We start from the raw sequence: 22,596 nt of genomic DNA, 5'->3' as shown, positions 1-22,596 counted from the left end.
CCTGCCTCTGAAATTGTGAAGAAAATCTCTCTGCCTCTTCCCACAGGCCAACACATCAGCTATGGGGGGCAACCCATGGAGCCGGTCCCCTCCCACTGTGGTCAGCTGGAAGGGAAGACCCAGGACCATGCTGCATGGCCCTCTCTGGTTCTTCCCGCGTGACCAGGGGAAGTGGGATGGCAGAAGCTGCCAAGGAGGGGCTGTGCAAGAAAGCTGTCAGTTTAGTTGCAGCTTAAATTGCCCCATCCTGTGGGGCAAGAAAGTAGAAGAAGTGTTACAGAAGGGCAAACGCATAATTGTGATTCTTCTGAAAGGTGAATTGAGTACCAAAAGAATCAAGGTCAAAGGAGCTGCACAGGAGATGTGGCTCTTGAGAGTAAAATGGCAGGCTGAACGTTCTTACGTCCATACGGATCAGATGCTCACTGTATCCCCACCAATCCGGCAGCAAGGAAGACACTGCAGCAGCAATGGGGAGGAGAGTGCTGCTCTGGGTGCGTGTGGCACAGGGAGAGCCTTCACCATTCCGAAAAGGTGGGGAGTGTGGGACACAGTGCAGTGGGACCCCTTGGGGCACTGTCACTTTCAGGTGAGGAAGCCACCCATGACTGCACCAGAGACTCTGTCCATCAGACCCAGCGTTATTGATCCTTTGCCCCCACGTGCCTTCTGAGCCTCAGTGCGTGTGCCGTGGAAGGGGAGCGTGGCGGCTGCTGACGGTGGTTGAGGAGCCTGGGCTGCGGGAAGCCCTGGGAGGGCATCAGCCCTTCAGGCTCCTATGAAGTAGTCCTCTGGGGAGAATAAGAGAGAGGGAAAGGTGGCCTGCGATTCCTCTTGTCTTTGCTGGTGCTGTGCTGGGGTAGGAGGCTCAAGCAGGAAATGACCCTCAAAAGGGAGACCAAAACTGATGAAAGATCTGTGACGTGCCATATAACATCACGCTCAACAATAAAGCTGTGAGTAGAGGTCTGATCAGCAGGTGGCTTGGTAGCAACCAGCCATATCTCCCCACATATCCTTCAGCCCCTGACAAACAGCAGCTTAAAAGTAAGCCAGAGGAAGGTGCTTTTCTGGTAACCCCATCAAAACAGGTGCGACTCTCAGCACTGTTCCAGACACCGAGACTGTCATCAAAACCCTGGCCTATACGAGCAGGATTATAACCAGGAGATAAGGTGAGTGATGATGCCACTCTGCTCAGCACTCATCTGATGGCATCTAGCACCCTGCTCTAATGGAAGAATTTGACCAAGCGGCGTGAGTTCAGCAGAGGGTGGGCAGGATGGTGAGAGGGCTGGAGCACTTACGCCGGGAGGAGGGGCTGAGGGCACAAGGGTTGCAGAGCATGGAGAAGGGAATGCTTTTGTGGGAGACCTAAAATAATCTCTGGAGTAGTTATGGTCCTTGAACTGTGTCGGGTCATCTGTCCAGCCCCAGATATTCAAGGCTGTTTCAAAAGCAAAAGGTTACCCAGCTGATGCATGAATGTGAATACTCAAAGCAAGCCTGCGTTGACAGTCTCTGCAGAGCCATCCCCTACAGCCCCTTTCCAGAACAACCCCTGAGCAACATCTCTCTTCTTGGGCGTCTTGAGAGAGCATCTCAAGGGGAAAGGATGACACAGAGGCATGGGCTGGGATGCAGTAGAACTTTATTGAGTCAAAAGAGAGAGAGAAGGTTTCCCTGAGTGGAGGCCACAGAGCAGGGAGCACGAGGGGCAGAAGGGAGTCTGTGTCCCACTGCTGTGGCGGAAATCACACCGGGTGTCCATGTGCCTGCCCCACAGAGGGAGTGGGGCCGGCAGGTCCTCCCCAGGTTGGTTTTGTGGGGCTCAGAGCCCAGGGGAGCACAAGAGAACAAGGACACGGGAGGGAAAGGAGAGAGTGGAAGAGGGGAAGGGCAGGCGTGGGCCATGCTTTCTGAGAGCCCAGGCTGGAGCCGTCATTCTGCAAGGGGTGCTGGGTTGCTCAGACCCCCAGAAAGCAACAATACCATGTTCCATTCCTAGTCCAGTACCATCCTCTGGGTGCCTTCCTGGGGGTATTCCCTGGGGATCTTCCCCAGGGCCATCTCCCGCAGCTTTAGCAGGGGAGGCACCTGGTGCCGCAGTAGCGGCTGCTCAAGCCAGAGAGGCCAAAGCCCCCAGAGGAGATGGGCACCCCTGAAGAGCTGAGGATGCTGCCAACGGCAGCGGAGGTGGAGGATCCCACGGCGGTGCTCTGAGGGAAGGAGCTGAGGATGGGTCCGGGCAGGGTCACCGTCACAGGGGAGGGCTGGATGACGACGGAGGAGTCCTGGCACTGCCTGACACAGGGCTCGTTGCAGCTGTTGGCCAGTGGGGTCGGGCCGCAGGGCTGGCATGGCCGGCAGGGCAGGCAGGGGCTGTAGCAAGACATGTCTTGTGGCTGCAGGTGCACCTGGGAGAGAGGACAGGGGGAAGCAGAGCATGAGGGCTGGCCAAGGATCGTCCTGTCAGCCCACCGCAAGGGAGCCGAGGCCTGAGTTGGACATGAGAGATGGAAGCTGGGCAGGGAGGCCCATGTGTTTCTCATTCCCCTTGGCCAGAAAGATGCCTCCGAAGAGTGACCAAAGCCAGGCACCAGCTAATCAGTAGCTCACCACATACCTACCTCTCTCCACGGCACACATTCCTCCCCCTTCCCTGTCCCATAATAAGTAGCCCCATGACCCAGCACAAGACAGGAGATGTGCTGAGAAATCCCAGAGGAGGACAAGGGAGAAGAGAGAGCAGTTCAGACTCACCTTGTTCCCAAGAGGATGGAGGTGAGAAGAGGGGATGAGAGAGTGAGGAGAAGGGACCGCTTTTATACCGCTCCTGCACCGCCCCAGGCCCACAGTCGCTCTACATGAGTGGTAATTTTCCAACAGACTCACCTCCAAAGCAAAATATCTTACCTAATGGCACAGATTTCTGGCAACACTGCCATTTCATTTCCTCATTTCTGACACGCTTGGTCTGCCATGCATGCGCCCTCCATGTGCCAGGATGAGAGGCTCAAGGATATCCTGAGCAGGGCCGTGTCAGTTTGGGTAGTAGATGCGTCCACAAATGCTGTTGGGGTCCCGCTCAGGCAGGGGATGTTGGCTTGCGTCAGTGAAGTGGGATTGTTTGCAACTCCCTTTTGCAGGAGGAAGCCCAGCTGTGGCCTGCACTGCACATGTCATTAGAGCACCCAAACACTTCTCCTCCTCAAGTACCCGCCACGTGCTTCTCTTTCCTCCCTCTCAGCTCAGTCTAACGGACGCTAGCTGTGTGATCTCTATGCAGCCAGGAGATGTCTTTCTCTTGATACCCTTTCCTCTGGGGAGAATGTTGGCCAGGCTGAGTCTGCCGAGTTGGGGTTAGGAAAGCCAAAGCCCACCTAGCATTGAATCAGGGGAATCACGTGGCGGGCAATAAGGTGGTCTTCCAGGTTGTTCACCCTGGAGGAGAGAAGGCCTGTTTCCTAGCAATGGGTAAAAGGGCTGACGGGAGGGAGTGGAGATCACAGGGGCAGACTGTCCTGAGTCCGCTCCGGTGAAGGGACAAGAGGTAAAAGGGCACATATGGAAATATGGGAAATTGCATGAAAACATAAGGAAAGACTTTGTTAGTGTGAGAGTGGGCAAGCACCGGTTGGGTTTGCCTGGACAGGTTATGAATCCTCCATCCTTGTAGGTATTTGGAGCTTGAAAGGACGTGTCCCTGAGCCTCCTCCAAAGACCGACCGCTTTGAGCAGTGGGGTTGGACTAGACGATCCTGCAACTTTTTCATGGGAAAAGACGGGTGCTGCACCGCTGCCCCTAAGAAGGAAGACGTGGTTTGGAACTTTGGAGTCCAAGGTAGCCTTGACTGTCACACCCGGGAAACAGAGAGTTCAAACCCTGAAGACCAGAAGGAAAGTGAGTACCAGAGTACAGCCCTTGGACTTCAGGCATGCTGACTTCAGCCTTCAGCTGGTGGGGAAGATGGCACAGAGGCAGCTGTGAACCAGAAAGGAGCTCAGAAACACTGGCAGCGCCTTAGGCAGCTCATTGTCTGAGCGCAAGAAAGGTCCAGACCAATATTCATGAAGATAAGGAGGCGTCTCAGTAGACTGGCTTTGGCTAAGTGGGGTACTCAAGGTGGAGCACTAGCATGGGAAGGCAGCATCCTGGAGGTGGAAGAAGCAATGAGCTGCAAAGGAGGAATTTAGAAACATTTCCTGAGCATGTTGGGATGCTGATAGGAAGCCAAAGCTCAGGTTGCGTTGAGCCTTGCAAGGGGCAGAAAGAGCAACAGATGGACCCAGCAGTGGGTGGGCATCAAATGAAGGCTTGCCTAAGAGAAGTTGACCTGTACAAGGCAGTAGATGTACTTTTGGGCAGCGTTGCAACAAAGCAAGTCCCGAACCAGTGGGAGGACTGGGCTACAGGAGCCCAGTCCTGGGCACTCAGAAGGAGAAAAGGCAAGTTCAGCACCAGGAAAGGAAGAACCTGTTGCATGAGTATGGACTGCTGACTGAACCGCTCTCTGGTCTTAGAGCCCTCCAACCTCCTCTGGGTAGGTGTGCGGGAAGAGGCAGGGTCAGCCTTGGGGAGAGACTTGGAGGGTGGAAGGGAACAGATGCACAGGCCTCATCTTCCTGGCCAAAGAGAGCAGGCTGTGGCGAGGAGCTCTCCGGAATGCTCTGTGAAGGGAAAGAAAGGCTTGCAGAAAACATCTCCCCACCAGCTGGGACTCTTCCTTGGGTCTCAGATGATATGTCTTCTCCCGGTATTAGGGTTTCAGCACACTTCCCTACCCATGCCCCAGAGGGCTCCTGAGCATGACCACAACCCAGCACCGTGGGAGAGGCAAGGAAACCTGCCCCAACTGCCCATCGAGTGAGGGCTGGCAGGATCCTGCTGCCACGTGCCTGAGGATGCTCAGGGAGGGGACGGCAGCAGAAGGGCCCTGGGTACAAAACCAGGTCTCAGACTACATCAAAAAGGTGATGCGCTTCCCTGCCCTGCAGGCACGGAGGCAGCTGAGACGTGTCCCAGGAGGGCAAGGGAATGCCTTCAGTAGGCAAGCTTCCTGGGACAGACTCTCCCTACCCACGGCGAGTCACACTCTAATTGTGGATTGGCCGTGTGTCAGCCTCTTGGTGTGAGGCCAAGCCAGGAGGGCGTGCTGTCTATAGGCCCATGTCCCGCGCAGGGTTGAATTCCCCTGTGGCCAGGGCAGCGCCATCCATGCCCAGGGAAAGCCATGTGTGAGCACTGGGCTGTGCCCGAGTACACAGCTCCAGGCAGCCCCAATGGCCATTGCCCTCAGAAGGACCTTCTTTGCGACACTGAAACAGCTTGGGTTGGTCACAGGACAGTCAGCGTGTTTTGGAAAAGTGTCTCCTGCATGCCAGGGTCCGTAGCGTGTGGCCAAAGTGCTTGTTGGTGTGAGGAGAGTGGGAGGAAGAAGGCGCTCTCCTGAGCCACAGCACACCCTTCTGGTCGAGAGGAGGGACCCGACTGCCCGGGGCTTGCTGAGGAATCACAGGGTTCAGGCGGGCAATGGTTTCCCTCCACAAGCCTGCTGAGGGCATTGGTTGGGGACCTCCAGGAACTGCCACGAGAGCACCAAAGAAATCAGTGTTTTCCGAGAAGGAGAAGCTTTCCGCGGGCAAAGGCATTTGAAACCAGAGACGCAGCCCACCTGCCTATAGAGGCAATGACCAGTAACTGCTGGAGTGAGCGGGGAGGCCGGCAGGGAGGGAGAAGGATGCAGCACATCTTCAGTCACAGAATCCTTTGGGCATGCAGGAGAGGACTGCACTGGTGGGAAGACGTGACCCTTCTTGCACAGGGGGTTGAATACAACGTCAGCAGATTTCCCCAGACTCGTGTTCTCCGTCTGCGCAGAAACACACAGCACCTGTAGGGACATCTTCTGCCTGTGCTGACACGGTTCTGCTCAGGAAATCCTTGGGTCTCTCAACCTATATACTTGAAAAGATCCTCCGAGGCCCAATGGTCATGTCAGAAATGAGGAAATGAAATGATAGCATTGACGGAAACCGAAGCACAACCTGTGCCAATAGGTAGGATATTTTGCTTTGGAGGTGAGTCTGTTGGAAAATTACCGCCCGCGTGCAGTGACTGCGGGCCTGGGGCGGTGCAGGAGCAGTATAAAAGCGAGCCCTTCTCCTCACTCTCTCATCCACTCTTCTTACCTCCATCCTCTTAGGAAGAAGGTGAGTCTGAAGCTCTTTCTTGTCTTCCTCAGCCTATACCCGCCCCTTATCTTATGCTGGGTCTTGGAGCTGCTTGCCTTGGGAGATGGAAGGGGCCGGTCAGTGAGGAATGGGAGAGGCTGGGGCTTTGCTGTCATGTGTCTTGAGCTATGAAAAAGGTGGGGACCTGCTTGGGCATGATTACTCTTGGTCGGGGTATTTTGGGCTGAGGGACAGGTTTTCCCTCGCTATGGGGTGACAGGCTGCTCTTTAACCACCTCTCCGGCTTTACATTCCCCTGCCCTCTCTCTCCCAGGTGCACCTCCAGCTCCAAGACATGTCCTGCTACAGCCCCTGCCTGCCCTGCCGGCCGTGCCAGCCCTGTGGCCCGACCCCACTGGCCAACAGCTGCAACGAGCCCTGTGTCATGCAGTGCCAGGACTCCACCGTCACCATCCAGCCCTCCCCCGTGGTGGTGACCCTGCCCGGACCCATCCTCAGCTCCTTCCCTCAGAGCACCGCCGTGGGATCCTCCAGCTCCGCTGCCGTTGGCAGCATCCTCAGCTCTTCAGGGGTGCCCATCTCCTCTGGGGGCTTTGGCCTCTCCGGCTTGGGCAGCCGCTACTGCGGCACCAGGTGCCTCCCCTGCTAAATCTACTGGCGATGGCCCTGGAAAAAGCTCCCCGGAACCCATAAGATGATATTGGACAGGGGAAGGAGCGTTGGGTTGTTGCTTTCAGAGGGGGTGACCAACCCCAGCACCCCTTGCAGAATGACGGCTCCAGCCTGGGCTCTCAGAAAGCACGGCCCGTGCCTGCCCTTCCCCTCTTCCACTCTCTCCTTTCCCTCCCGTGTCCTTGTTCTCTTGTGCTCCCCTGGGCTGTGAGCCCCACAAAGCCAACCTGGGGAGGACCTGCTGGCCCGCCTCCCTCTGTGGGGCAGGCACATGGACATCTGTCTGGACCTCTGCCGCAGCCTTGAGGCACAGACTCCTGTCTGCTTCTCTTTCTCTCTGTTCTGGTAGCTCCACTCAGAGCGACCACGTTTCCCATTTTTTTGACTCATTAAAGTTCTACAGCATCCCAGCCTATGCCTCTGAGTCATCCTTTTCCTTGGAAACCCTCTACAAAGACTCAAAGGGAGAGAGGTGTTGCTCAGGGGTTTTTCTGGGAAGGGGCTGTTGGGGATGGTTGTGCAGTGATTGGTTACAGCATTGTGTGAGTTCTTCCTAGGATGGGCCTAAGTTTGACCCTATTAGCCCTCCTACTGGTTCTTTGTAGTTGTTGGAAGAATGATGTTGATGACACATAAATATTTTGAGTTTTGCTGGGCATGACAGCAGACCCAGACTGATCAAAGGGTTATTACGTATCATCTGACTTCATGGTCAGCAATAAATGCTAAGGGTAAGGAGGAGGCGGGAGGGAGCAGGGGCATTATTGAGGCGTTTGTCTTCCAAAGCAAGTGCTAACCGTATGGTGACCCTGCTTCCTAGGAGTGGGGCTGGACCTCACCTCCCAATGGCAAAGTAGAGAATAAATTTTGTTTGGTGTGCTTTTCTTCCACCTGGCTTCCTTGCTTTTCTTCATTAAACTGCCTTTATCTCAGCCCACAATTTTTTTAATCTCATTTTTTCCCTCCTTACTTCTTAGGGAGGGAGAGTGACAGAGTGCCTTGGTGGGCACTGGAGGCCAGGCAAGGTCAACTCAGCCCAGTCTTTTTGGTGCTCAGTATGAGGCTCAAGAGAATGGCAGTTTTGAGATGAGCATGCTATAGCTGTAATAGTCACTGATTGAAAGGCCTCTGTGCGGGTCCCACAGTTTTCCTGCTACACTGTTGATCTCTCTGTTTGTTTGAACGTGGAATACGTTAACAGAATGTGCGCTGGCATTGAGGCCCTTCGTGTGCTGGGGGAGGTGTCTGGTGGAGAGGATGAGGGAACCTCCCTCCTCCCGTACGGGGCTGGTGTGTGTTGTTTCGTGGCCCAGGCTCCTGAGGCCCTTGCGTACTCTTCCGTGAGGTGTTTCATACTCCTAATTAACACTGTTGGCCTGTTGTGGGGTTTGTGGAATCTGACGTCATGCTGGCGTAAGAGGAGACAACTTTTGGGTGCGTTGACAGTGAAAGATGCCTTGAGGTAGCCAGACCCTGGTTGGCAGCTTCCTGAAAACCAGCTGCTTTTAGCACAGTGTTGGGGCTTGACGTGTGCCTACGGCGCCACGATTCCGTACTATCAGAATGCGGTGACTGGCCTGGGGATCCAAACTACATCTAAGAACACGGTAGTTGAGGCAGAGACGCAAACCTCATATGAGGCAACCTTGGTTGAGATAGGGACCCAAACTCCACCTGCGGTGATCACCCCAACGGTCAAAAAGAAATAGTGGAGCAGGAGGTGAACGGGTCCAGAAAAATTGGTTTGTACGGAAGTGAGGAGGAGGAGGAAGAGTGTGTTTGGGAAGCTGGTCCTTCAGAAGGAATGGGAGGGAGAAGCGAGAGAAATCACTTCAGAGACAGAAGGTACTCATTCCCTGGCCTCAAGAGAACTTTGAGACGTGTGGAAAGATTACCGGCACCAGCAAGGGAAGTGGATTAGTGCCTGGCAACTCCGATGCTGGGAAAGCGGGGCCATCAGTCAGGAACTGGAAGGTATGGAAGCGCAACACCTGGGATCCCTCCCTAAGGACCAGGGAGTTGACAGAGGAATTGGAAAAGAGGGAGTGAATGGCAGCCTCTGGAGGCATCTCCCGTCAAGTGCGAGGGCCTGATATCCATTGGAGGAAGAGCGTCGTCCTGCCTCTGAAATTGTGAAGAAAATCTCTCTGCCTCTTCCCACAGGCCAACACATCAGCTATGGGGGGCAACCCATGGAGCCGGTCCCCTCCCACTGTGGTCAGCTGGAAGGGAAGACCCAGGACCATGCTGCATGGCCCTCTCTGGTTCTTCCCGCGTGACCAGGGGAAGTGGGATGGCAGAAGCTGCCAAGGAGGGGCTGTGCAAGAAAGCTGTCAGTTTAGTTGCAGCTTAAATTGCCCCATCCTGTGGGGCAAGAAAGTAGAAGAAGTGTTACAGAAGGGCAAACGCATAATTGTGATTCTTCTGAAAGGTGAATTGAGTACCAAAAGAATCAAGGTCAAAGGAGCTGCACAGGAGATGTGGCTCTTGAGAGTAAAATGGCAGGCTGAACGTTCTTACGTCCATACGGATCAGATGCTCACTGTATCCCCACCAATCCGGCAGCAAGGAAGACACTGCAGCAGCAATGGGGAGGAGAGTGCTGCTCTGGGTGCGTGTGGCACAGGGAGAGCCTTCACCATTCCGAAAAGGTGGGGAGTGTGGGACACAGTGCAGTGGGACCCCTTGGGGCACTGTCACTTTCAGGTGAGGAAGCCACCCATGACTGCACCAGAGACTCTGTCCATCAGACCCAGCGTTATTGATCCTTTGCCCCCACGTGCCTTCTGAGCCTCAGTGCGTGTGCCGTGGAAGGGGAGCGTGGCGGCTGCTGACGGTGGTTGAGGAGCCTGGGCTGCGGGAAGCCCTGGGAGGGCATCAGCCCTTCAGGCTCCTATGAAGTAGTCCTCTGGGGAGAATAAGAGAGAGGGAAAGGTGGCCTGCGATTCCTCTTGTCTTTGCTGGTGCTGTGCTGGGGTAGGAGGCTCAAGCAGGAAATGACCCTCAAAAGGGAGACCAAAACTGATGAAAGATCTGTGACGTGCCATATAACATCACGCTCAACAATAAAGCTGTGAGTAGAGGTCTGATCAGCAGGTGGCTTGGTAGCAACCAGCCATATCTCCCCACATATCCTTCAGCCCCTGACAAACAGCAGCTTAAAAGTAAGCCAGAGGAAGGTGCTTTCCTGGTAACCCCATCAAAACAGGTGCGACTCTCAGCACTGTTCCAGACACCGAGACTGTCATCAAAACCCTGGCCTATACGAGCAGGATTATAACCAGGAGATAAGGTGAGTGATGATGCCACTCTGCTCAGCACTCATCTGATGGCATCTAGCACCCTGCTCTAATGGAAGAATTTGACCAAGCGGCGTGAGTTCAGCAGAGGGTGGGCAGGATGGTGAGAGGGCTGGAGCACTTACGCCGGGAGGAGGGGCTGAGGGCACAAGGGTTGCAGAGCATGGAGAAGGGAATGCTTTTGTGGGAGACCTAAAATAATCTCTGGAGTAGTTATGGTCCTTGAACTGTGTCGGGTCATCTGTCCAGCCCCAGATATTCAAGGCTGTTTCAAAAGCAAAAGGTTGCCCAGCTGATGCATGAATGTGAATACTCAAAGCAAGCCTGCGTTGACAGTCTCTGCAGAGCCATCCCCTACAGCCCCTTTCCAGAACAACCCCTGAGCAACATCTCTCTTCTTGGGCGTCTTGAGAGAGCATCTCAAGGGGAAAGGATGACACAGAGGCATGGGCTGGGATGCAGTAGAACTTTATTGAGTCAAAAGAGAGAGAGAAGGTTTCCCTGAGTGGAGGCCACAGAGCAGGGAGCACGAGGGGCAGAAGGGAGTCTGTGTCCCACTGCTGTGGCGGAAATCACACCGGGTGTCCATGTACCTGCCCCACAGAGGGAGTGGGGCCGGCAGGTCCTCCCCAGGTTGGTTTTGTGGGGCTCAGAGCCCAGGGGAGCACAAGAGAACAAGGACACGGGAGGGAAAGGAGAGAGTGGAAGAGGGGAAGGGCAGGCGTGGGCCGTGCTTTCTGAGAGCCCAGGCTGGAGCCGTCATTCTGCAAGGGGTGTTGGGTTGCTCAGACCCCCAGAAAGCAACAATACCATGTTCCATTCCTAGTCCAGTACCATCCTCTGGGTGCCTTCCTGGGGGTATTCCCTGGGGATCTTCCCCAGGGCCATCTCCCGCAGCTTTAGCAGGGGAGGCACCTGGTGCCGCAGTAGCGGCTGCCCAAGCCAGAGAGGCCAAAGCCCCCAGAGGAGATGGGCACCCCTGAAGAGCTGAGGATGCTGCCAACGGCAGCGGAGGTGGAGGATCCCACGGCGGTGCTCTGAGGGAAGGAGCTGAGGATGGGTCCGGGCAGGGTCACCGTCACAGGGGAGGGCTGGATGACGACGGAGGAGTCCTGGCACTGCCTGACACAGGGCTCGTTGCAGCTGTTGGCCAGTGGGGTCGGGCCGCAGGGCTGGCACGGCCGGCAGGGCAGGCAGGGGCTGTAGCAGGACATGTCTTGTGGCTGCAGGTGCACCTGGGAGAGAGGACAGGGGGAAGCAGAGCATGAGGGCTGGCCAAGGATCGTCCTGTCAGCCCACCGCAAGGGAGCCGAGGCCTGAGTTGGACATGAGAGATGGAAGCTGGGCAGGGAGGCCCATGTGTTTCTCATTCCCCTTGGCCAGAAAGATGCCTCCGAAGAGTGACCAAAGCCAGGCACCAGCTAATCAGTAGCTCACCACATACCTACCTCTCTCCACGGCACACATTCCTCCCCCTTCCCTGTCCCATAATAAGTAGCCCCATGACCCAGCACAAGACAGGAGATGTGCTGAGAAATCCCAGAGGAGGACAAGGGAGAAGAGAGAGCAGTTCAGACTCACCTTGTTCCCAAGAGGATGGAGGTGAGAAGAGGGGATGAGAGAGTGAGGAGAAGGGACCGCTTTTATACCGCTCCTGCACCGCCCCAGGCCCACAGTCGCTCTACATGAGTGGTAATTTTCCAACAGACTCACCTCCAAAGCAAAATATCTTACCTAATGGCACAGATTTCTGGCAACACTGCCATTTCATTTCCTCATTTCTGACACGCTTGGTCTGCCATGCATGCGCCCTCCATGTGCCAGGATGAGAGCCTCAAGGATATCCTGAGCAGGGCCGTGTCAGTTTGGGTAGTAGATGCGTCCACAAATGCTGTTGGGGTCCCGCTCAGGCAGGGGATGTTGGCTTGCGTCAGTGAAGTGGGATTGTTTGCAACTCCCTTTTGCAGGAGGAAGCCCAGCTGTGGCCTGCACTGCACATGTCATTAGAGCACCCAAACACTTCTCCTCCTCAAGTACCCGCCACGTGCTTCTCTTTCCTCCCTCTCAGCTCAGTCTAACGGACGCTAGCTGTGTGATCTCTATGCAGCCAGGAGATGTCTTTCTCTTGATACCCTTTCCTCTGGGGAGAATGTTGGCCAGGCTGAGTCTGCCGAGTTGGGGTTAGGAAAGCCAAAGCCCACCTAGCATTGAATCAGGGGAATCACGTGGCGGGCAATAAGGTGGTCTTCCAGGTTGTTCACCCTGGAGGAGAGAAGGCCTGTTTCCTAGCAATGGGTAAAAGGGCTGACGGGAGGGAGTGGAGATCACAGGGGCAGACTGTCCTGAGTCCGCTCCGGTGAAGGGACAAGAGGTAAAAGGGCACATATGGAAATATGGGAAATTGCATGAAAACATAAGGAAAGACTTTGTTAGTGTGAGAGCGGGCAAGCACCGGTTGGGTTTGCCTGGACAGGTTATGAATCCTCCATCCTTGTAGGTATTTGGAGCTTGAAAGGACGTGTCCCTGAGCCTCCTCCAAAGACCGACCGCTTTGAGCAGTGGGATTGGACTAGACGATCCTGCAACTTTTTCATGGGAAAAGACGGGTGCTGCACAGCTGCCCCTAAGAAGGAAGACGTGGTTTGGAACTTTGGAGTCCAAGGTAGCCTTGACTGTCACACCCGGGAAACAGAGAGTTCAAACCCTGAAGACCAGAAGGAAAGTGAGTACCAGAGTACAGCCCTTGGACTTCAGGCATGCTGACTTCAGCCTTCAGCTGGTGGGGAAGATGGCACGGAGGCAGCTGTGAACCAGAAAGGAGCTCAGAAACACTGGCAGCGCCTTAGGCAGCTCATTGTCTGAGCGCAAGAAAGGTCCAGACCAATATTCATGAAGATAAGGAGGCGTCTCAGTAGACTGGCTTTGGCTAAGTGGGGTACTCAAGGTGGAGCACTAGCATGGGAAGGCAGCATCCTGGAGGTGGAAGAAGCAATGAGCTGCAAAGGAGGAATTTAGAAACATTTCCTGAGCATGTTGGGATGCTGATAGGAAGCCAAAGCTCAGGTTGCGTTGAGCCTTGCAAGGGGCAGAAAGAGCAACAGATGGACCCAGCAGTGGGTGGGCATCAAATGAAGGCTTGCCTAAGAGAAGTTGACCTGTACAAGGCAGTAGATGTACTTTTGGGCAGCGTTGCAACAAAGCAAGTCCCGAACCAGTGGGAGGACTGGGCTACAGGAGCCCAGTCCTGGGCACTCAGAAGGAGAAAAGGCAAGTTCAGCACCAGGAAAGGAAGAACCTGTTGCATGAGTATGGACTGCTGACTGAACCGCTCTCTGGTCTTAGAGCCCTCCAACCTCCTCTGGGTAGGTGTGCGGGAAGAGGCAGGGTCAGCCTTGGGGAGAGACTTGGAGGGTGGAAGGGAACAGATGCACAGGCCTCATCTTCCTGGCCAAAGAGAGCAGGCTGTGGCGAGGAGCTCTCCGGAATGCTCTGTGAAGGGAAAGAAAGGCTTGCAGAAAACATCTCCCCACCAGCTGGGACTCTTCCTTGGGTCTCAGATGATATGTCTTCTCCCGGTATTAGGGTTTCAGCACACTTCCCTACCCATGCCCCAGAGGGCTCCTGAGCATGACCACAACCCAGCACCGTGGGAGAGGCAAGGAAACCTGCCCCAACTGCCCATCGAGTGAGGGCTGGCAGGATCCTGCTGCCACGTGCCTGAGGATGCTCAGGGAGGGGACGGCAGCAGAAGGGCCCTGGGTACAAAACCAGGTCTCAGACTACATCAAAAAGGTGATGCGCTTCCCTGCCCTGCAGGCACGGAGGCAGCTGAGACGTGTCCCAGGAGGGCAAGGGAATGCCTTCAGTAGGCAAGCTTCCTGGGACAGACTCTCCCTACCCACGGCGAGTCACACTCTAATTGTGGATTGGCCGTGTGTCAGCCTCTTGGTGTGAGGCCAAGCCAGGAGGGCGTGCTGTCTATAGGCCCATGTCCCGCGCAGGGTTGAATTCCCCTGTGGCCAGGGCAGCTCCATCCATGCCCAGGGAAAGCCATGTGTGAGCACTGGGCTGTGCCCGAGTACACAGCTCCAGGCAGCCCCAATGGCCATTGCCCTCAGAAGGACCTTCTTTGCGACACTGAAACAGCTTGGGTTGGTCACAGGACAGTCAGCGTGTTTTGGAAAAGTGTCTCCTGCATGCCAGGGTCCGTAGCGTGTGGCCAAAGTGCTTGTTGGTGTGAGGAGAGTGGGAGGAAGAAGGCGCTCTCCTGAGCCACAGCACACCCTTCTGGTCGAGAGGAGGGACCCGACTGCCCGGGGCTTGCTGAGGAATCACAGGGTTCAGGCGGGCAATGTTTTCCCTCCACAAGCCTGCTGAGGGCATTGGTTGGGGACCTCCAGGAACTGCCACGAGAGCACCAAAGAAATCAGTGTTTTCCGAGAAGGAGAAGCTTTCCGCGGGCAAAGGCATTTGAAACCAGAGACGCAGCCCACCTGCCTATAGAGGCAATGACCAGTAACTGCTGGAGTGAGCGGGGAGGCCGGCAGGGAGGGAGAAGGATGCAGCACATCTTCAGTCACAGAATCCTTTGGGCATGCAGGAGAGGACTGCACTGGTGGGAAGACGTGACCCTTCTTGCACAGGGGGTTGAATACAACGTCAGCAGATTTCCCCAGACTCGTGTTCTCCGTCTGCGCAGAAACACACAGCACCTGTAGGGACATCTTCTGCCTGTGCTGACACGGTTCTGCTCAGGAAATCCTTGGGTCTCTCAACCTATATACTTGAAAAGATCCTCCGAGGCCCAATGGTCATGTCAGAAATGAGGAAATGAAATGATAGCATTGACGGAAACCGAAGCACAACCTGTGCCAATAGGTAGGATATTTTGCTTTGGAGGTGAGTCTGTTGGAAAATTACCGCCCGCGTGCAGTGACTGCGGGCCTGGGGCGGTGCAGGAGCAGTATAAAAGCAAGCCCTTCTCCTCACTCTCTCATCCACTCTTCTTACCTCCATCCTCTTAGGAAGAAGGTGAGTCTGAAGCTCTTTCTTGTCTTCCTCAGCCTATACCTGCCCCTTATCTTATGCTGGGTCTTGGAGCTGCTTGCCTTGGGAGATGGAAGGGGCCGGTCAGTGAGGAATGGGAGAGGCTGGGGCTTTGCTGTCATGTGTCTTGAGCTATGAAAAAGGTGGGGACCTGCTTGGGCATGATTACTCTTGGTCGGGGTATTTTGGGCTGAGGGACAGGTTTTCCCTCGCTATGGGGTGACAGGCTGCTCTTTAACCACCTCTCCGGCTTTACATTCCCCTGCCCTCTCTCTCCCAGGTGCACCTCCAGCTCCAAGACATGTCCTGCTACAGCCCGTGCCTGCCCTGCCGGCCGTGCCAGCCCTGTGGCCCGACCCCACTGGCCAACAGCTGCAACGAGCCCTGTGTCATGCAGTGCCAGGACTCCACCGTCACCATCCAGCCCTCCCCCGTGGTGGTGACCCTGCCCGGACCCATCCTCAGCTCCTTCCCTCAGAGCACCGCCGTGGGATCCTCCAGCTCCGCTGCCGTTGGCAGCATCCTCAGCTCTTCAGGGGTGCCCATCTCCTCTGGGGGCTTTGGCCTCTCCGGCTTGGGCAGCCGCTACTGCGGCACCAGGTGCCTCCCCTGCTAAATCTACTGGCGATGGCCCTGGAAAAAGCTCCCCGGAACCCATAAGATGATATTGGACAGGGGAAGGAGCGTTGGGTTGTTGCTTTCAGAGGGGGTGACCAACCCCAGCACCCCTTGCAGAATGACGGCTCCAGCCTGGGCTCTCAGAAAGCACGGCCCGTGCCTGCCCTTCCCCTCTTCCACTCTCTCCTTTCCCTCCCGTGTCCTTGTTCTCTTGTGCTCCCCTGGGCTGTGAGCCCCACAAAGCCAACCTGGGGAGGACCTGCTGGCCCGCCTCCCTCTGTGGGGCAGGCACATGGACATCTGTCTGGACCTCTGCCGCAGCCTTGAGGCACAGACTCCTGTCTGCTTCTCTTTCTCTCTGTTCTGGTAGCTCCACTCAGAGCGACCACGTTTCCCATTTTTTTGACTCATTAAAGTTCTACAGCATCCCAGCCTATGCCTCTGAGTCATCCTTTTCCTTGGAAACCCTCTACAAAGACTCAAAGGGAGAGAGGTGTTGCTCAGGGGTTTTTCTGGGAAGGGGCTGTTGGGGATGGTTGTGCAGTGATTGGTTACAGCATTGTGTGAGTTCTTCCTAGGATGGGCCTAAGTTTGACCCTATTAGCCCTCCTACTGGTTCTTTGTAGTTGTTGGAAGAATGATGTTGATGACACATAAATATTTTGAGTTTTGCTGGGCATGACAGCAGACCCAGACTGATCAAAGGGTTATTACGTATCATCTGACTTCATGGTCAGCAATAAATGCTAAGGGTAAGGAGGAGGCGGGAGGGAGCAGGGGCATTATTGAGGCGTTTGTCTTCCAAAGCAAGTGCTAACCGTATGGTGACCCTGCTTCCTAGGAGTGGGGCTGGACCTCACCTCCCAATGGCAAAGTAGAGAATAAATTTTGTTTGGTGTGCTTTTCTTCCACCTGGCTTCCTTGCTTTTCTTCATTAAACTGCCTTTATCTCAGCCCACAATTTTTTTAATCTCATTTTTTCCCTCCTTACTTCTTAGGGAGGGAGAGTGACAGAGTGCCTTGGTGGGCACTGGAGGCCAGGCAAGGTCAACTCAGCCCAGTCTTTTTGGTGCTCAGTATGAGGCTCAAGAGAATGGCAGTTTTGAGATGAGCATGCTATAGCTGTAATAGTCACTGATTGAAAGGCCTCTGTGCGGGTCCCACAGTTTTCCTGCTACACTGTTGATCTCTCTGTTTGTTTGAACGTGGAATACGTTAACAGAATGTGCGCTGGCATTGAGGCCCTTCGTGTGCTGGGGGAGGTGTCTGGTGGAGAGGATGAGGGAACCTCCCTCCTCCCGTACGGGGCTGGTGTGTGTTGTTTCGTGGCCCAGGCTCCTGAGGCCCTTGCGTACTCTTCCGTGAGGTGTTTCATACTCCTAATTAACACTGTTGGCCTGTTGTGGGGTTTGTGGAATCTGACGTCATGCTGGCGTAAGAGGAGACAACTTTTGGGTGCGTTGACAGTGAAAGATGCCTTGAGGTAGCCAGACCCTGGTTGGCAGCTTCCTGAAAACCAGCTGCTTTTAGCACAGTGTTGGGGCTTGACGTGTGCCTACGGCGCCACGATTCCGTACTATCAGAATGCGGTGACTGGCCTGGGGATCCAAACTACATCTAAGAACACGGTAGTTGAGGCAGAGACGCAAACCTCATATGAGGCAACCTTGGTTGAGATAGGGACCCAAACTCCACCTGCGGTGATCACCCCAACGGTCAAAAAGAAATAGTGGAGCAGGAGGTGAACGGGTCCAGAAAAATTGGTTTGTACGGAAGTGAGGAGGAGGAGGAAGAGTGTGTTTGGGAAGCTGGTCCTTCAGAAGGAATGGGAGGGAGAAGCGAGAGAAATCACTTCAGAGACAGAAGGTACTCATTCCCTGGCCTCAAGAGAACTTTGAGACGTGTGGAAAGATTACCGGCACCAGCAAGGGAAGTGGATTAGTGCCTGGCAACTCCGATGCTGGGAAAGCGGGGCCATCAGTCAGGAACTGGAAGGTATGGAAGCGCAACACCTGGGATCCCTCCCTAAGGACCAGGGAGTTGACAGAGGAATTGGAAAAGAGGGAGTGAATGGCAGCCTCTGGAGGCATCTCCCGTCAAGTGCGAGGGCCTGATATCCATTGGAGGAAGAGCGTCGTCCTGCCTCTGAAATTGTGAAGAAAATCTCTCTGCCTCTTCCCACAGGCCAACACATCAGCTATGGGGGGCAACCCATGGAGCCGGTCCCCTCCCACTGTGGTCAGCTGGAAGGGAAGACCCAGGACCATGCTGCATGGCCCTCTCTGGTTCTTCCCGCGTGACCAGGGGAAGTGGGATGGCAGAAGCTGCCAAGGAGGGGCTGTGCAAGAAAGCTGTCAGTTTAGTTGCAGCTTAAATTGCCCCATCCTGTGGGGCAAGAAAGTAGAAGAAGTGTTACAGAAGGGCAAACGCATAATTGTGATTCTTCTGAAAGGTGAATTGAGTACCAAAAGAATCAAGGTCAAAGGAGCTGCACAGGAGATGTGGCTCTTGAGAGTAAAATGGCAGGCTGAACGTTCTTACGTCCATACGGATCAGATGCTCACTGTATCCCCACCAATCCGGCAGCAAGGAAGACACTGCAGCAGCAATGGGGAGGAGAGTGCTGCTCTGGGTGCGTGTGGCACAGGGAGAGCCTTCACCATTCCGAAAAGGTGGGGAGTGTGGGACACAGTGCAGTGGGACCCCTTGGGGCACTGTCACTTTCAGGTGAGGAAGCCACCCATGACTGCACCAGAGACTCTGTCCATCAGACCCAGCGTTATTGATCCTTTGCCCCCACGTGCCTTCTGAGCCTCAGTGCGTGTGCCGTGGAAGGGGAGCGTGGCGGCTGCTGACGGTGGTTGAGGAGCCTGGGCTGCGGGAAGCCCTGGGAGGGCATCAGCCCTTCAGGCTCCTATGAAGTAGTCCTCTGGGGAGAATAAGAGAGAGGGAAAGGTGGCCTGCGATTCCTCTTGTCTTTGCTGGTGCTGTGCTGGGGTAGGAGGCTCAAGCAGGAAATGACCCTCAAAAGGGAGACCAAAACTGATGAAAGATCTGTGACGTGCCATATAACATCACGCTCAACAATAAAGCTGTGAGTAGAGGTCTGATCAGCAGGTGGCTTGGTAGCAACCAGCCATATCTCCCCACATATCCTTCAGCCCCTGACAAACAGCAGCTTAAAAGTAAGCCAGAGGAAGGTGCTTTTCTGGTAACCCCATCAAAACAGGTGCGACTCTCAGCACTGTTCCAGACACCGAGACTGTCATCAAAACCCTGGCCTATACGAGCAGGATTATAACCAGGAGATAAGGTGAGTGATGATGCCACTCTGCTCAGCACTCATCTGATGGCATCTAGCACCCTGCTCTAATGGAAGAATTTGACCAAGCGGCGTGAGTTCAGCAGAGGGTGGGCAGGATGGTGAGAGGGCTGGAGCACTTACGCCGGGAGGAGGGGCTGAGGGCACAAGGGTTGCAGAGCATGGAGAAGGGAATGCTTTTGTGGGAGACCTAAAATAATCTCTGGAGTAGTTATGGTCCTTGAACTGTGTCGGGTCATCTGTCCAGCCCCAGATATTCAAGGCTGTTTCAAAAGCAAAAGGTTACCCAGCTGATGCATGAATGTGAATACTCAAAGCAAGCCTGCGTTGACAGTCTCTGCAGAGCCATCCCCTACAGCCCCTTTCCAGAACAACCCCTGAGCAACATCTCTCTTCTTGGGCGTCTTGAGAGAGCATCTCAAGGGGAAAGGATGACACAGAGGCATGGGCTGGGATGCAGTAGAACTTTATTGAGTCAAAAGAGAGAGAGAAGGTTTCCCTGAGTGGAGGCCACAGAGCAGGGAGCACGAGGGGCAGAAGGGAGTCTGTGTCCCACTGCTGTGGCGGAAATCACACCGGGTGTCCATGTGCCTGCCCCACAGAGGGAGTGGGGCCGGCAGGTCCTCCCCAGGTTGGTTTTGTGGGGCTCAGAGCCCAGGGGAGCACAAGAGAACAAGGACACGGGAGGGAAAGGAGAGAGTGGAAGAGGGGAAGGGCAGGCGTGGGCCGTGCTTTCTGAGAGCCCAGGCTGGAGCCGTCATTCTGCAAGGGGTGCTGGGTTGCTCAGACCCCCAGAAAGCAACAATACCATGTTCCATTCCTAGTCCAGTACCATCCTCTGGGTGCCTTCCTGGGGGTATTCCCTGGGGATCTTCCCCAGGGCCATCTCCCGCAGCTTTAGCAGGGGAGGCACCTGGTGCCGCAGTAGCGGCTGCTCAAGCCAGAGAGGCCAAAGCCCCCAGAGGAGATGGGCACCCCTGAAGAGCTGAGGATGCTGCCAACGGCAGCGGAGGTGGAGGATCCCACGGCGGTGCTCTGAGGGAAGGAGCTGAGGATGGGTCCGGGCAGGGTCACCGTCACAGGGGAGGGCTGGATGACGACGGAGGAGTCCTGGCACTGCCTGACACAGGGCTCGTTGCAGCTGTTGGCCAGTGGGGTCGGGCCGCAGGGCTGGCATGGCCGGCAAGGCAGGCAGGGGCTGTAGCAGGACATGTCTTGTGGCTGCAGGTGCACCTGGGAGAGAGGACAGGGGGAAGCAGAGCATGAGGGCTGGCCAAGGATCGTCCTGTCAGCCCACCGCAAGGGAGCCGAGGCCTGAGTTGGACATGAGAGATGGAAGCTGGGCAGGGAGGCCCATGTGTTTCTCATTCCCCTTGGCCAGAAAGATGCCTCCGAAGAGTGACCAAAGCCAGGCACCAGCTAATCAGTAGCTCACCACATACCTACCTCTCTCCACGGCACACATTCCTCCCCCTTCCCTGTCCCATAATAAGTAGCCCCATGACCCAGCACAAGACAGGAGATGTGCTGAGAAATCCCAGAGGAGGACAAGGGAGAAGAGAGAGCAGTTCAGACTCACCTTGTTCCCAAGAGGATGGAGGTGAGAAGAGGGGATGAGAGAGTGAGGAGAAGGGACCGCTTTTATACCGCTCCTGCACCGCCCCAGGCCCACAGTCGCTCTACATGAGTGGTAATTTTCCAACAGACTCGCCTCCAAAGCAAAATATCTTACCTAATGGCACAGATTTCTGGCAACACTGCCATTTCATTTCCTCATTTCTGACACGCTTGGTCTGCCATGCATGCGCCCTCCATGTGCCAGGATGAGAGGCTCAAGGATATCCTGAGCAGGGCCGTGTCAGTTTGGGTAGTAGATGCGTCCACAAATGCTGTTGGGGTCCCGCTCAGGCAGGGGATGTTGGCTTGCGTCAGTGAAGTGGGATTGTTGCAACTCCCTTTTGCAGGAGGAAGCCCAGCTGTGGCCTGCACTGCACATGTCATTAGAGCACCCAAACACTTCTCCTCCTCAAGTACCCGCCACGTGCTTCTCTTTCCTCCCTCTCAGCTCAGTCTAACGGACGCTAGCTGTGTGATCTCTATGCAGCCAGGAGATGTCTTTCTCTTGATACCCTTTCCTCTGGGGAGAATGTTGGCCAGGCTGAGTCTGCCGAGTTGGGGTTAGGAAAGCCAAAGCCCACCTAGCATTGAATCAGGGGAATCACGTGGCGGGCAATAAGGTGGTCTTCCAGGTTGTTCACCCTGGAGGAGAGAAGGCCTGTTTCCTAGCAATGGGTAAAAGGGCTGACGGGAGGGAGTGGAGATCACAGGGGCAGACTGTCCTGAGTCCGCTCCGGTGAAGGGACAAGAGGTAAAAGGGCACATATGGAAATATGGGAAATTGCATGAAAACATAAGGAAAGACTTTGTTAGTGTGAGAGCGGGCAAGCACCGGTTGGGTTTGCCTGGACAGGTTATGAATCCTCCATCCTTGTAGGTATTTGGAGCTTGAAAGGACGTGTCCCTGAGCCTCCTCCAAAGACCGACCGCTTTGAGCAGTGGGGTTGGACTAGACGATCCTGCAACTTTTTCATGGGAAAAGACGGGTGCTGCACCGCTGCCCCTAAGAAGGAAGACGTGGTTTGGAACTTTGGAGTCCAAGGTAGCCTTGACTGTCACACCCGGGAAACAGAGAGTTCAAACCCTGAAGACCAGAAGGAAAGTGAGTACCAGAGTACAGCCCTTGGACTTCAGGCATGCTGACTTCAGCCTTCAGCTGGTGGGGAAGATGGCACGGAGGCAGCTGTGAACCAGAAAGGAGCTCAGAAACACTGGCAGCGCCTTAGGCAGCTCATTGTCTGAGCGCAAGAAAGGTCCAGACCAATATTCATGAAGATAAGGAGGCGTCTCAGTAGACTGGCTTTGGCTAAGTGGGGTACTCAAGGTGGAGCACTAGCATGGGAAGGCAGCATCCTGGAGGTGGAAGAAGCAATGAGCTGCAAAGGAGGAATTTAGAAACATTTCCTGAGCATGTTGGGATGCTGATAGGAAGCCAAAGCTCAGGTTGCGTTGAGCCTTGCAAGGGGCAGAAAGAGCAACAGATGGACCCAGCAGTGGGTGGGCATCAAATGAAGGCTTGCCTAAGAGAAGTTGACCTGTACAAGGCAGTAGATGTACTTTTGGGCAGCGTTGCAACAAAGCAAGTCCCGAACCAGTGGGAGGACTGGGCTACAGGAGCCCAGTCCTGGGCACTCAGAAGGAGAAAAGGCAAGTTCAGCACCAGGAAAGGAAGAACCTGTTGCATGAGTATGGACTGCTGACTGAACCGCTCTCTGGTCTTAGAGCCCTCCAACCTCCTCTGGGTAGGTGTGCGGGAAGAGGCAGGGTCAGCCTTGGGGAGAGACTTGGAGGGTGGAAGGGAACAGATGCACAGGCCTCATCTTCCTG

Source organism: Numenius arquata, chromosome 23 (genome assembly GCF_964106895.1).
Source record: "Numenius arquata chromosome 23, bNumArq3.hap1.1, whole genome shotgun sequence".
Taxonomy (NCBI): Eukaryota; Metazoa; Chordata; class Aves; order Charadriiformes; family Scolopacidae; genus Numenius; species Numenius arquata.
Note: the sequence above shows the minus strand (reverse complement) of the source record.